This window comes from Peromyscus maniculatus, chromosome 16, assembly GCF_049852395.1.
Source record: "Peromyscus maniculatus bairdii isolate BWxNUB_F1_BW_parent chromosome 16, HU_Pman_BW_mat_3.1, whole genome shotgun sequence".
Lineage (NCBI taxonomy): Eukaryota > Metazoa > Chordata > Mammalia > Rodentia > Cricetidae > Peromyscus > Peromyscus maniculatus.
This window is the reverse complement of record NC_134867.1, coordinates 18,700,538-18,715,883: the sequence shown is the minus strand read 5'-3', so window position 1 is coordinate 18,715,883 and position 15,346 is coordinate 18,700,538. Positions and strand designations below refer to the sequence as shown.

The 15,346-nt window shown below is 41.0% G+C and overlaps 1 protein-coding gene across 2 annotated transcripts in view; it reads left to right on the top strand.

The window, feature by feature from the left end:
* The window catches only part of Hs3st5 (heparan sulfate-glucosamine 3-sulfotransferase 5), a 281,180-nt gene continuing 265,834 nt past the window's right edge, over nucleotides 1-15,346 (top strand). The window contains exon 1 of one of the 2 annotated variants that reach the window (XM_006984313.2): nucleotides 1-1,036. The gene's annotated coding sequence lies outside the window, so the exon portion shown is untranslated. The remainder of the gene's footprint in view (nucleotides 1,037-15,346) is intronic. The other variant, XM_016002798.3, reaches the window with a different exon arrangement.

The window sequence follows — 15,346 nt, the reverse complement described above, 5'->3', positions numbered from 1 at the left end:
GGGGGGCTCCCGTGAGTGAGCCCACCTCTTAGCCAAAGACACCTGCTCTCCTTTCCCCACCCTTTTCCTCCTCCGCCCTTTCCTCTAGGTCTCTCCGCCGCCCTAGCAAGCACAGGAGCGGCCACTGGAGGAGGAGCAGAGGGAGGAGGGGAGCGCAAGGAGGAGAAGGGGCGGGGTGGGTGGGAAGAGAGCCGGGAGGGTGTGGACTGGCAGCCACTCTGCAGCTGGTCGCCCGGGACCTGGTCCCTCCCGCGAGCCGAAGTGATGGAGGGGAAGATATCCTCTTAGACACACTCGCGCGCGCGCATCCAGCTGGGCACGTCTCCGGGAGGCAGCAGCCGGCTGGAGCGCCGGGGACCGGGCGGCTGCTGTGACAGCGCGAGCCGGCAGGGAGTCCGCGGTCCGCACAGCTTGGCACCGGCCGCAGGAGGACGCCGGGAGGGAAGATCACAGCCGCACTGACTGTTGCTCTTTTGAATGCATCCCGAGGGACCGAGCTTCCTGACATTGTCACCGCGGACGCCAGAGGCTCTGCCCCTCGCGTGCGGGATCCGGGTCTGCGCCGGTGCCTGTGCGGGGAGAGGAGGATGCGAACCTCTTCCCGCAGAGCTCCTGCGGTCCCCTTAGCTACGCGGACTCGGGCTCCGGCGGCTGCCCCTGACGTGTCTGCACCGCGGGAGCGCGCCCTGCCGCACCTGGCTCCAGCCTCCCGGGGAAGTGCGCGAAACGCGCCCTAAACTCCACTACTTCTCGCCCCCTCCGCTCGGCATTCCCAGCCCCGGACCTCGCGGCCCCCTCTGTCGCCGCCCCAGAGTGGGATCCAGCCCTCCCCGCACTCACGCGCGGCTACAGCGTTGCTCGCCTGCTCTCCTTGCCCGCTCACTCACGGCCGAGACACAGAGCCAGAGCATCCCAAACTACGGGACAACTGCCACTGCGACCGCAGGAACGTCCGGGTGACCCGGCCCTACTACTGGTCTGGGTCACCGCTCTCAAGCTGCGGTCCGCTCCAAGGCTGTCGCCACAGGGGATGACGGTGAGTGAGCAGGGCGCGCTGCCCGCCTTGCGCGGGAGAGAGGAGAGAGGAATCGCGGCTCGGACCTTCTAGGTTTGGGGGGAAATGACAAGGGGAGTCGCCTAGAGGAGGCATCCCTCTGTCTGAAGCACTTTGTCGGGCGCGGTTTTCCTAGGCGCCTCCTGGGGAAGACTTTGAGCCAAACCCCCTTTGCTGGGGTTGGGGTTAAACTAATGGGACAAGCGAAACAGTAGGAGCAATTGCTTGAGTGAATTTAGACTGTCAGTCGGCCTCCAAGCTTGTCTGCCTGCCCGCCCGCCAGGCTGTCTGTCTTCCCAGAGACCTACATCCAGCGCTCTCCCAGAGTCAGATGGAGAACTCGCTTTCACTGATGATCGCTCGTCAGAGTTTAGGGGTTCGCGCTTGGCCACTTCTGGGGGTGATTGTATAGTGTCATTTGGAGTCATATGGTAGCTTTAAGGGTAATGCGATGCACTGAGGCCCGAGGAAAAGGCAGATAGAGTAGGCAGAAGTTCCGTTGGTGGAAATGGGTGCCTACTCTTTGGAGAAGACCCCCACCCAACCACTCCTATCGTCAATTCCCACTCCCTGGAGCTTCACTTAGCACAACCTTTCCTTCTCACGCCCAGCACAAAACACACACACACACACACACACACACACACACACACACACACACACACACACGATGGATGGGTACAACCTTGAGGGGGATATCAAATTATTACTAAGAGGTCTGCAGCCGCTGTGACCCACTGCAGCGCTGACACCCGCCTCTGGGACTTAGAACACTATCTAACAAGGAAGGAACCCCCCGCCTGCTGTGGATGACTTTTCTCGGTTCCAGGTGCACACCAAGGAAACCTCTAGGACTCTGCTCCTGAGTCATTTCAGGAGTACGACAGCGCTACTCTGCTTTCAGTCTTCCCACCTTGAGTGCATCCACCTAAGCAAACTACTGCTGGAATAAGTGTGGTCTTTCGTTCCTTTGTGCCCCCCCCCCACATTCTCTCTCTTGCTCTTTCCCTCTCTCCTCTGTCTCTGTGCGTATCTCTCTGCCTCTCCGTTCTGTTATTTCATGGAAAAGACTAGTCTCTTAAGGGGACATTTAATGTTTGGAAAGTACTTTATATCATATTACTTGGTGGATACATTTAACTGCCCCATGACTCTTTTCTGATTTATGCCAGCTGAACCTGATAAATAGTATGCAGGGTCTGGGGTGGGAACAATATGGGCGGACATCCTCTGCTGGGTGACACTGCTCCTTTCTCAACTGATTTGCTGTCAGTCATAAAAAGTGAGTGCCTCTAAAGGGTTTCGTGCAGTGTTCTCTACATATTTCAGAGCTTTGGACGGGTGTTTTTATGGCACAATTCAATTGAAACGTATGTCTCCTTTTCCAAGGAACTGCTGAGGATGATAAAAAGCAATTTTACCAAATTTAGTTATCAAATATAGTCATTTAAAAGTCTTTTATTGCTATTCATTACAATACATCTTAAAGTTACCTTTGTCCTTCCTCTTCGTGATTTTTTTTTCTCTTTATTCTTAAATTAGTGAAGTTCTTAGCAGGAGAAATAAAACCTCTTTCCCTGTCTTTTTCACTGTGCTTGTTTACAAACAGTGCTGTTGGAAGTGACTGGGTCAGCTGAGACAGGGCTTCTCAGGGAAAAATCAAGCTATTTGCCCATGAACTATGCTAAACGTGAGGCAATGAGACAAGACACAAGAATGGAAAGGAAACCATTGTTTACCTGTAACTATCTTCACTGCAGTGTGCTAACTGTGGTAAGAAAAACAGTTCTGGCCTCTCCTAAGTTACCCTGGGCTATAGAAACATCTTCTGTTCTCAATTATTATAATAGAAACAGGCATCGTTACTCATGCAAAATATTTTCAAATAGATATGACTAAACAGCTTCTGAGGGGAATTATGGTCAGAGTGTTCAGTCACAGCCGGGACTGGGTCCTGGTTTCTAGATGAAACCAGACCTCATGCTTAGTGCTTGAAGTGGCTCCCTCTGACATCTTTGTGAGGAGGCTGAGCTCCGTGTTTGGAAGAGACCTTGCCTTCACCATCCTGACCATTTGGCAGGCATACACAGATGTTTTTGAATGAATAACTTTCCTCCTCACTGAATTTGCACTCATTCAAGAAGTCTTTCTTGAGCACACGAGCGCACGCAATAAGCATAGCTGAGCTGGGCATTATTGAAGACAAGGAAGGATTATTGCTAGAAGCAGGGTGTTTGCTCCTACTCCGGGTGAGTGGAACTGCAGAGCAGTGACTTTCTGAAGAAAGCAGTGTCATCCCTGAAGTAGATGATCAACCAACAAAGAGCTGTTGACTCAGGAGTCACAGGAGGCATTCAAGTATCTAACTTTGTTTTCCGCCTAAGTCCTGCCATTATTTTTAACCCACATGTCATTTAGATGACTCAACTTCACAGAACTGATGTTGTCTCTAATCTGACTGCTTGTCGGAGTTCTTAGAGCAAGTCGTGAATCTGCACTGGGTCTCATTTCCAGCTCTGTCTTTCTGTGCGCTTCTATGGAGTGGTGCCAGATCTCAATACATCATTAGCATTCACTTATGAATAAATGCAAATCTTCCTGTTGCCTCAGAAAAGCAAACCTGAATTCATAGAACAGTGTTTTGCTTCCTCATTTCCTCATCCCTGTATTTTTCTAATCTCAGCAACAGTAACATTTCTTAATAATGCAATTATATGCAAATGAGGAAGTTAACAAAAATGGTTGTTTAGGTTCTCTTTTAAAGGAGAAAATGAAATTTCTTATGGAAATTTTAGTTGGGGAGAATTTTTTTTTACTCTCCTGGAATATCTTGGCAGGATGATTTTTTTTTTTAATGGTAGTGGCCTTCATTCTTGAATAAAAGAACTCTTTCTTGTAAAAGACGCTATTTATTGGTGAGGAAAGTGCTTGCTCAAAATGACTGTAGCATGTTTAGGAATATAATATGAGCTGTAACACTAGGATGTGTAACTGAAATTGTATAATTATTTACATATTTTATATGCCTTTATTAGCATAATTTTACATTCTGTGCAATATTTTATTATAATAGTTCAATATTGTAATTGAGTAGTTACTGTTTGGTAATGGAATTATATTTTAAGAAAAAGTGAGTGTTGTGGAAAGGGGAATAATTGTTCAAGTCTCAGGTTTATCTTCAAGTCCTGTCCTCTCTCTTACTGAGGGTGGCAACAGAGGAAAGTCGAAGCCAGAGTGGCTTGCTAAGTTTCCACCGTGGACTGGTAAGGTGCTATTTAGAATCGTAGAATACTTAGATTTTTCCATCAACTTACTATAAAGTCTTTAAAGCAAGCAAAGGTGTATTTATTCTCCTGGAATCCAATTAGTTGTTGCCAAATTTTTCTTTCTCTATAATCTCAGTTTGTTTCTGAGACCCATGACGCAATCCTAACTTCTCCAGCTGGAGTGCAGTTAAAGTAAGATGTTAATGGAAACATTTTAAGTCAATGATCAAATACACCTCAAAATAGTTAACTTATCAATTGTCAAAAAAATTACATTTGGAAATCCCTCCAACTATTGCACAGGTAAGGATAAACAACCTTTTCAAATGTTACAGGAAAGTTTCATTATCAGCCTTATTATTTATTAATATTTTGTACAATGGACTATTTTCCAATATTTTGAAAAGTTTTATGAAAGAAAGTTGTGTCTGTAGTTAGAAGTGTTTGACAAGTTGTTTTTACCAAGTTTTATAGGTAAATATATGGAAATGTTTATATATGCATGTGTACATATGTATATAAAATATATATATATGTACAAGTGTTTCAAGTTTGGTATAAGAATTTGGAATGATAAACTTTCATGAACAATTTGATTAAGAAATACTTATAACAGTCATGAGTGTATAGTTAACTCTTTCCAAAATACTCTAGTAATAATGACTCATTTATTTCTGCAGCCTCTTTGTCATGCCCCATCTCACAGAGGGAAAATACATATTGCTACTATGCCCATTTTGGAGATGAGGATATCTGGGCTCATCTCATTAAATGACAGCCCAATCTCTATAGCTACCAAATGGCAAAGCTGATATTTGATCCAGGCAGCCTTCTAAATTATTCCACTGTCTTTGAATAGTTTAAGTTTACTTAAACAAATTATATGCTTGTTAGCTTTAGTTAACTTTACATAAACTAGAGTCACCTAAGAAGAAACCTCATTTGAAGAATTGTTTCCATCTACTGGGCCTGTGGATGAGTCTATGGGTTATTGTCTTGATTAATGATTGATGTGAGAGGGCCCAGCCCACATGGGTGGTGCCAACACTGATCAGGTGGTCCTAAGCAAGCCAGTAAGCAGCTTCACTCTGTGATCTCTGATTCGTTTGCAAAGCTTTTTAACTTAGAGTACATTCTTCAGAAACTTACAGGAAGGTTATTGTAATGGGACGGTGACATAAACTGAACCTGAGCAGGGCTGGATTATGGTACTACACCTTAATGTAGTTTTTAATGGACTCAATAATTACCTAAGGTTCGGCTACTTTTAAATTAGGTAACTTTAAGAACTGATGCCATCCTTAAGCAGTTTTAATAGCATAGATGATCAGACACTGAATGTTTTATGCTTCCCATAATATACCCATATAATGTGAACTTCTTGACTAATATCAATGAGATGTGTTACTATAGGGTGCATGCCAAAGAAATCTGAGTTTCATAAAAGGTATGAGATGTAACTTAACTTTGTCCACATCATCTCTATACAGTAGGCATCTTATTGTTGTTTGATGCATGAACTGAAGCAGGCCATTCCACAAATTGCTTGTCCAAAGACAAAACAAAAACAAAAACCTTCCAAACATTTTTATACTTACATTGTGTATTTTATAATCACAATACCATTCCATGTGTATAAAACACTTTCTGTTACTTCTTGATCTCAGGCATCATCTATGAATCATATCTGAAACATGTGGAATAATAATCTTTGTGAAATGGAGTGATAGAAAAACAGAAAAAGAGTGCAAAGCATGTGAAAAAATAAATTGACTCAAACACTTGAATTGAGAAGTAGGGAAGAGTACCTGTAATTGTGCCTTTTATATAAGATATATGTATATATATATATATATATATATGCCTTTTATATAATAAGGCATAAAAGACATGATTAACATTAAATAACAGAATCATTAAAGTGCTAATAAGGAAGCACAACCATCCTGTCATAAATATTAGTGCTCATGCTATTTGAGTATAGTTTGGGGAACTCTCTGCAAGCGTATTAAAATGTCACTGTGATGCTTTCTGCCACAGTTAGCTAAGTCAAGTCACTGAAGAAACTCACAGTAATCAAATGTGCCTTGATGTTGGTATTTATCATGGTGTAAGTACTGGACTCTCTTTTACCACTGCTTCTTTATGACTCCTTGGAACAAGCTGCTTAGACTTTCCAATTCTTACTCATTTTAAATGGTATGTGATGATAGAAATGTCATTTGTAGTCTTTTTTATAATAATCTATACAAAATACCTAGCCTAGAACATCAAGTATGAGTCAGCACTTGACCCTGCTGACACCATCATCATCTTTAACATCACTGTGACAGCATCAGGATGACTATATGAAACAGCCATATGATACCCAATATGCAGAGGGTTGAACTTGGGCATCTAGACTGTAAAGCACAGAGTCTGTGTATTCTCTTAGTGCTGAGGGAAGAACCCAAGGAAAAATGTTTCAAAACTTAAGTTTGATTACTAGACTTAAAGGCTCACATCTGTCATAGAACTTAAGAGGCCAGGAGTGAAGCTCAGTGACAGAGCATTTATTTACCCAGCATGCTCAAGGTTATAGGTTCCACCCTATGTACCACCAAAAAGGCAGGCAGGGATATGGAACTTGAGAAAAGGCTCAAAAACTCATGGGACAGCTAATTCACATTCATTTTGAACTCTGGCTCTTTTGTCCTGGTTTGTTTTGTTTATTTATTTATTTATTTATTGTCTCACTATGGAGGCCTAGCATCTCTGGCCTGAAACTCATTATGCAGACCCAGCTGGCCTCAAACGTGGAACAATCCCCTTGTATTTGCCTCCCAAGTGGTGTACAGGCATGCATCACAATGCCCAGCTTGAAGTCCTGCTGGGCTTCTTGTGACAGTGCTTTGCACTACATGTCCTCTGCCACAGGCACCATAAAGAGGGGAGAGCAAGTTTCTATTAAAGTCACTAAGGTATTTGTTAATCTCTGTACATTCAATATCACAATAAAAGTTGTGGGACATACAGACATTCTTTGGACTCTTATAATTTACAGGATAGATAAAATTCATTGTGTAAAGAGAAAAAGCTTTATCTGGGTTGCTGTCATTAAGCAGGTTACTTCTTTTAAAAGTTTAATTTGGTTCTTAGATTTTTTTTGGTAATTAATTTAATATAGAAACTCAATCTACCATCCACATTTTAAGCTCATACAGCTTAGCTACTCATGCCCTTCTAATTTTTATTTAATGAAATAATAAATGATGTTATCTCACATTTAATTAATATTTCCAAAGTCTACCCCATGCCTCTTTACTTTCCTGTGCCTTCTTTGCTACACCCTTCCCTTTAAAAAGTTTCATTTAGATAAACGCTCATTTCTTGGTTTGTCATACCACACACACTCTTTTGACTTGTGTATATAATACCCACTTAAGGAATGAAATAAACTACATTAGCTTTAGCAAATCTTCGTATCTGTTTTCAAGTGTGTTTTAAGAGGTCTGTCAGAATGCCTGCTGAGTCAAACTGCATTGGATGCAGTAGTGGAAATTGACCCTGTGTGCAAGCAGCATTTCCTCATCTGGATAGACAGCTGTCCAGGACCTCAACTTCTTAACAGCCTCAATGTTGTGAGGGGAAGGAAACAACACTGGACTAGAAGTCACCAAAAAGACATAGCATGGGAAAGCTGCAAACCTTTGTGACTGACAGGGCTCTGTGAGTGACAGGGGTCTGTGAGTGACAGGGGTCTGTGAGTGACAGGGGTCTGTGAGTGACAGGGCTCAGTGAGTGACAAGTCTCTGTGAGTGACAGGGCTCTGTGAGTGACAGGGGTCTGTGAGTGACAGGGCTCAGTGAGTGACAAGTCTCCGTGAGTGACAAGTCTCTGTGAGTGGCAAGTGTCTGAGGGACAAGCCATTGTGAGTGACAAGGATCTGTGAGTGATAAGCCTGTGTCTGGACTCCTCCTCTCAGAAGAGTGCCCAGTAAGCCTCTAAGTATCATTTCCCTGATCCTGGATTGTGCTTCTCTAGGGCAGGGCTTTGCTGGATTGTGATCTTTCACCCGTATGTCCATGGCATTTAACATGTAATATAAAGAGACAGGGCTTCTTTCTGTGGACATCTCAGAATCCATGAAGCAGAGAACTGAGACACTTGACTGGGCAGGGGAGGAGCAGAAGGAGGGGACAGAGGCAGCAAGCAGGACAGGTTCAGGGTGTGAGAGATTCATGGGCCATGTACATGTAGACGAATGGTTGAAAGACTTGTATTCATTTTATTCTTGTAAAATGTGGTTTTATCACACTGTTTCTGAATCTACATGACATGTATAGTGTCCGCATAACATCTATATCTGACTCTTTAAAAATGAAACATGGTGTTGTCCCCAATTGTCTTGATACCAATGCCAGGCATACCAAAAATTTTGGTATTAATGGTACTGTAATTTCCTGATTTTATTTGAGTAGAATTTCATAACCAGGTGTTTATCTTAGTGTCCTATCCTATCCACTTTAAAATGGTTAAGTAGAGACTGTCAGACTCTACTGCAGCAGTGTCTAGTTTTAGAACATTGAAATTCTTCAAAATAATGGACTCCCCAAATTTTGTATACCAACAAAGGGCTTGAGAAACTGTGAAGTATTACTTTCTTTTTTTTTTTTTTTTTTTTTTTTTTTGGTTTTTCGAGACAGGGTTTCTCTGTGTAGCTTTGCGCCTTTCCTGGAGCTCACTTGGTAGCCCAGGCTGGCCTCGAACTCACAGAGATCCGCCTGGCTCTGCCTCCCGAGTGCTGGGATTAAAGGCGTGCGCCACCAACGCCCAGCTAAGTATTACTTTCTTAATGTTGCCTTTTCTGGTTTTTTTTTTTTTTTTTTTTGGTTTTGGTTTTTCCAGACAGGGTTTCTCTGTGTAGCTTTGCGCCTTTCCTGGAACTCGCTTTGGAGACCAGGCTGGCCTCGAACTCACAGAGATTCGCCTGCCTCTGCCTCCCGAGTGCTGGGATTAAAGGCGTGCGCCACCACCGCCCGGCCAATGTTGCCTTTTCTTAGGTACTTTGTTATTTTGTTCTTGTTGGTTGGCTAAGTCATCTACCTAGACATCCAAGAACAGTAAGAAACAGACTAGTTACAAGGATCATAAGAGGAAACAGACATACACCTGTATTCCTCCTACTGCTCTGCACTGGTGTGACCTAGAGACACAAGCATTCTGCCTCCTGAGCATCAAGTGTCTTACCAGCACTAGCTACCACTTTCGTTCAGGCCATTGAGAAGTCTCACCTGAATCATGACAACCGCTCCATCAACCTTGAGTCTCCCTCCTCTTCAGTGGTTCTGAAATGCTTCTAAAGACAAATCCTGCCACACAATCCTCCTATTCATTCCTGCAGCATCTTCTGCCTTAAGGGGAAAACTCAAAGTTGCTCAATATCCTTATGAGCCCTACCTTACTTTTCCAGTGACACAGTCTGGGATTCATCTCCTGTCACTCTTTTTCAATGGATGTCACATCAGTGGTGTATCTGTTCCCAAGAAGCAATGGACCATGTCCCTTCAACATCCATGCCTTTGTACTCACAAATATCAATATTCATTGCTCTTCTAATTTTTTTCTTCTTCATCACCTCTCTTCATTTTATTGCCTGTGACTTTCTTTGAAGTTCATTCCTGAACCAGAATGTACTGATCATCTGCTATAGCATTGATGACACTCTGTGGAGTTGAAATTGTTTCATATTTCTCTACCACACACTCATACATACACACACACACACACACACACACACACACACACACACACACACACACACACACACGTGTTTCCCTCAAATGACCCTAAACCTGCATCTCCAATGTATCCATAGTATCTGGAATAAAGGAAGCACTAACTACATTTTTATTTTTAAAAAAATGCCATCATATCCCTTCCTCTGCCTAACATCGCTATTCCCTTTTCTTACTTGGTAAATTATTTGATTTATTCCAGTGCTCATTCATTGAGTGGCTGTTGTATGCTAGGGAGTGTGCTTGATGTTGAAGATACAAGGACCTATTTCTTCTCCTAGGAAACTTACAGGCTTGATGATAAAACCAATTGGCAAAGAAACAAGTGCCCACATACATACTAAATGATGGAGAGAAGAAACAAAGAGGATGGTAGAAGACTGGAAGAGCCGTCTTCCCTCTGGCTTTCCCCATAAGTCCTTTTCTCCAGTAATTTAAAGTGTCTACAGTGAGCATCCGTCTACCAAGATGATTTATTAATTTTAAGTGTAAATTTAGAACTTAGTTTCTCTACCAATGGTCTATAGAGAATTGTGCTATTTTATTTTTATTTTATACCTTCAAGATTAAGAAAGCTTCAGATGGGTCCATGATAGTCCATGAACTCATTTTTTTGAGATTTTTTTCTGTTAAAAGTCTTTTAACTATCTACTATAATCATATTACATATTTAAGTTCATTTTTTCTTATAAAACAGGATATATTTAACAAATTACTATGTACTTAATAATTCTGAAAAATAATTCTATGAATATTTGAGATGAATCTGAAATTAAATTATTTGACTATGAACAAAATGGAAAACTCAATAAGACCAAAAGATAGGCTAATGACATATGACAATCCCATTACAGATACTTATCTCCTATGAAAGAAATAGCAGTCTGTTGGTAAACATATTTCATAGTAAACACGTGAAAACAAGGCTTTTAGATGTGTGTGGCCATTCCCTAGTAAGTAACCATAAATATGAATTAAATAAAATAGCTCTTCAAAGACATATAAAACATAATTTTAGCTTCAAAAATATCTCAAGTATACTATACTCCAAACATATTGACATATTTAATATAGTACATAAGCTAAAGCCTCACAACCTCAGTTTTAAAATCCAGAATCTACAGTGCTTCAAAATGTAAAAGCTTTTATGTGATAATATGTTGTCATAAATGGAAAATTCCACATCTGGTCTCATCTTACAAATCAGTTAAAACACAAGTGCACTAAAATATTGTGTAAGACTGAAAGGAGAAAATAGGGGGCACATGAAACATAAATAAATTTTCTGCTTATACTTGCTCCCATCCTCAATATATACAAACAAATACTAACCAAAATTGGAAAATATCTGAAGTTCAAGCATTTTAGATAAGGAATCTATCACCTAAATAAATACTTAATAAAAACTTATTTGGTATATGCTTTCTGAAATCAGAAGCAAGAACACAATTAAATATAGTGCTGGCTATTTCCTTATTTCCCTTTAAAATTATATAAAAAATTAACAAATACTATTAATTTTGCAGATATGAGAATCTCATTTTATATTTTAAAACTGAGGGAAAAACAGTATGAGAGAAGTAAGCTAATCCTGCCAGGCTTCACTTAAAATTTTTCTTTGAAATTCTTATTGTGAAGATTTAAAAGTATTTTAATTTTTAATTGCTTTATTTCACTGGTTTGTTTGTATAAGGTATGTATACACCCCTGTGCCAGAATGAGCATAGTATACGCATGTGGAGGTCATAGGACAGTCTGTAGAAATTAGTTCTCTCCTTTCTCTTTGCACATCCTGGGGATTGAATGCAGGTCATTTGAATCATCCTTAGTAGTAGGTTTCTTTACCTGCTGAGCCATTCTGTTGGCCAAACAACCATATTCTATTTTAAAAGGTTGCTTAACCAGCAGTTGGATATATTTGATTGTGTGTGTGTGTGTGTGTGTGTGTGTGTGTGTGTGTGTGTGTGTGTGTAGTAAGTATGTAATAACACCCATGTGATAATATTATAGTAAAACCTATTGCATACGCTTGATGTATGCTAATTAAAATGTTTCCAAATATTGAAATCTTGCAAAGTTGTAAAAAAGGCTTTTTGTGTCCTATAAGTAGCTGACCATCTAAACTTGAAGATACATGAAACTGGAAATATGCTGAGAAAAAAATGCCATACAGTCCCTAAAGTGACTAAGGTCATGTTGAATCCTAACACTAGCAGTCTTCAATACAGAGAGACCAGTCCTGGAATCCTGGCCAAGGTGGAATTAGGCAGGTATCCCGATACTGCCCCTGGTGTAGTCTCAATGCCAGGCCCCATGAGTTCCCAAAGTAAGCTCAAAGAGAAATAGTTTTCAATGCACTGAGAGAAACTGGCAAGGGGGGTTCGTGACTCCCCACACTGGACAAGGGATCGTGGTGTAGGAAAGTGCAGCAAAGGTATATAAGCATCTCTGTGATGGTGGGTGGGACCTGAGGGACCTGTCGACACTCAGGTGAAAAAAAAATCCACGTTCATCATTGTAAAGGTTCTGAGGTGTGTCTTTGGCTCCACTGCCTAAAATCTTGCTAAAGTCCTTACCACGACATCAACCAATGTTATGGTAACGACTCAAAACTCACCAGCTGACCCTTGAGCACCTACAATATTCCAGGACCACAATCAACTAATTCAAAAGATGGACTTGAGTAGACATCAGCCTCTCTGGGGACTCAGTGGGGTAGCTAAGAGAACCCATTAAAATAAAATTAAAAAGGAACTATTAGAGCCTCCTCCTACTCTCCACTGTTAACTTTTGGAATTTTCTCTTTGAATAAACCATTCTCTGAAGACCCTCCATGTCTCTTCAGTTTCTTCTATTACTATTATTGTTAATATTTTCACAAATTAGAACATTTAGGAATAGCTCAATTTTCTCAATAGGCAAAGTGAGAATATATTGAAAAAATGAATCATTTAAGACATTCTCAATGGACTATCCATACTATGTAAGTTAGTGTCCTTGGTCTATATTGCTTTACATGCACTTACGTAGTTTTATTTTACTTTTCATTGTTTTTCCTCTGAAAAACTTTTCTTTCCCTGGTATGGATATATACTTATATGAATATATTTTATATATTTCATATATATCTAAGTAACATGATACATTCAGAAGAGTGGCTGCCTAATTTGTGGGCAACTATACAAGATAATTAATAACTAGTACCATGGGATCCTACTGGAGTTGCATAGACAACAGATGGTAGGGGAAGAAGAATGATGTAGTTGGGGTGCTCTGAGGGTGTCGGAAGTCTCTCATCCCCAGCGGAGTGAAGCTACTCACATGCCAAGTTTCCCTGATGCTATACTTCCTGCTCATCTTACTTTTCTTCTTGATCCTTCTACCAGTCCATCATAGAACTCCTTGGGATGCCAACTTCCACTCTCCATTCCCACCACATTCATTTGCAATGTCAGGGATGTGCATCCCTTTGCCTTTAGACAGGATGCTGGCATCTGTGGCTGCCACAGTAACTACCTCATGCAGTGAGTTGGGCTGCATTAACTTTGTCCTGACCTTGCAGGCGCAATCTATTATGCAATCAATAGATGCAGATCTATTGATATCACATACAAAGATCATGAAAGTATTTTTTTCTTTCAAATTTAGAGGCTTAAACTCATCACTCCGTTTCCCAGAGAACCTGGCTGAGTAACAGTGAAAAAGCACACAAAGAAAAGTTACTACTTTTCCCTCCAAAGGGGCTCTCCTCAGCTTCTAACCAAGTTTGCCAGCAACGAGAAGGGTACATGCACATTGGCAGACATTCCAGTGACTTCACTTGCTGCCTTTCTTATGAATTTGCCACCACCTATTACCTGCTGTACTTTCAGGATGTGCCATGAGGATGTCATGGTAGTGTTTTAAAAATGCTAAGACATATGGATATTGCACAGAAGGATCATGATACTGAGACTTTAAATTTTAAAGAAAAGACAATTTAATGGTCACCTTTAATCCATCTCTGCCTGTGCTAAAAACACACGGGATAGTCCAGTTAACACGTCATCAGAATGGAAAGGGGACTCGTTCGTCATTTTTTAAAAAGTGAGTTGCTAATCTGAGGAAGTAAGCAGTCACCTTGCCTACCCCACCCTCTCAATATCAAGCCCTCTTTTATCATTTAAAGTAGAGCAACCGAAAATAGATTATACTGACAAGGAGTAATTACTGACAGCTGCATTTAATTAGCTAAGCAGATTCCTGCTCATGACAATAAAGTATTATTACATGTTTAGCTCTAGCAGTGTGAGGTGACTTTGCTAACAGAAATGGGAGACCTGCTCTTCCTACTTAAAATCGCACACGCACACAGTTTGGCTGGAACTGAGCCTGTGCTGCGTGGGAGTGTCTATGGTTTTACAAAGAGAGAGAAAAAACAGTAGCTGTAAAGTGTTTTTCCTTTCCTTTTCTTTTTTTAGGAAAACAGACAGATTGTACAAGGATAAAAAAGTAGTCCAAAGCCAACTATTGGCTCTCCGTCGGGAGTTGTATGTCATTGTTTTTATGTTTGTGTGTAGGGGGTGGGAGTATGGGGGTATTTGGGTATCAGAGACAGACACAACACTTGCCCATTTGTAAGTTTTTAATTCTTCCTCTCCCCTCCCTCGTCTTATTGCCTCTCTTCTATTCTCCTTCTCCTCTGTCTTTTTCTCCTTTTCTTTTAATCTTACAGATACTTCTTGGTTGCAGAGCATTTCAAAAGCCCGTATGATTGAATCTAGAGTTTGCAGACACTCTAAAAACTAAAATCAAATACAAGTGTATTTATTTGACTTGCTGTCTCCTTCCCCTCTTATGCCCTTAGTCAGCGCTACCATTTTCATTAAGGGTGAACCTACATCACCGGAACTTGAAGCCTTGCAATTGGGATTCAATATTTGGACAGGACTGCCTCTGCAGGACAGCGCTATTAGCTCTCAGTGACTGAGTGGGTGTGGCTGCTTTCAAAGTGACTATCAAGATGACAGAAAAAAAAAATCCTACCATTCCTTCATTTACATAATTTTATTGTTTTTACCATTTAAAAACGTTACTTACTCAGAAAATGGCTTTTGAGAAGCTGATATAGTAGTGTGCTTTTACGTACAGTCTTAAGTTATATGGATAGTATTTGTTTCCCAAATGGTAAAAATAGCCTCAGTTTAAAATACTGCCATCTTGTAGTTTGCTTTTATAAATGCTGTAATCATAAACTCAACTCCTGCATC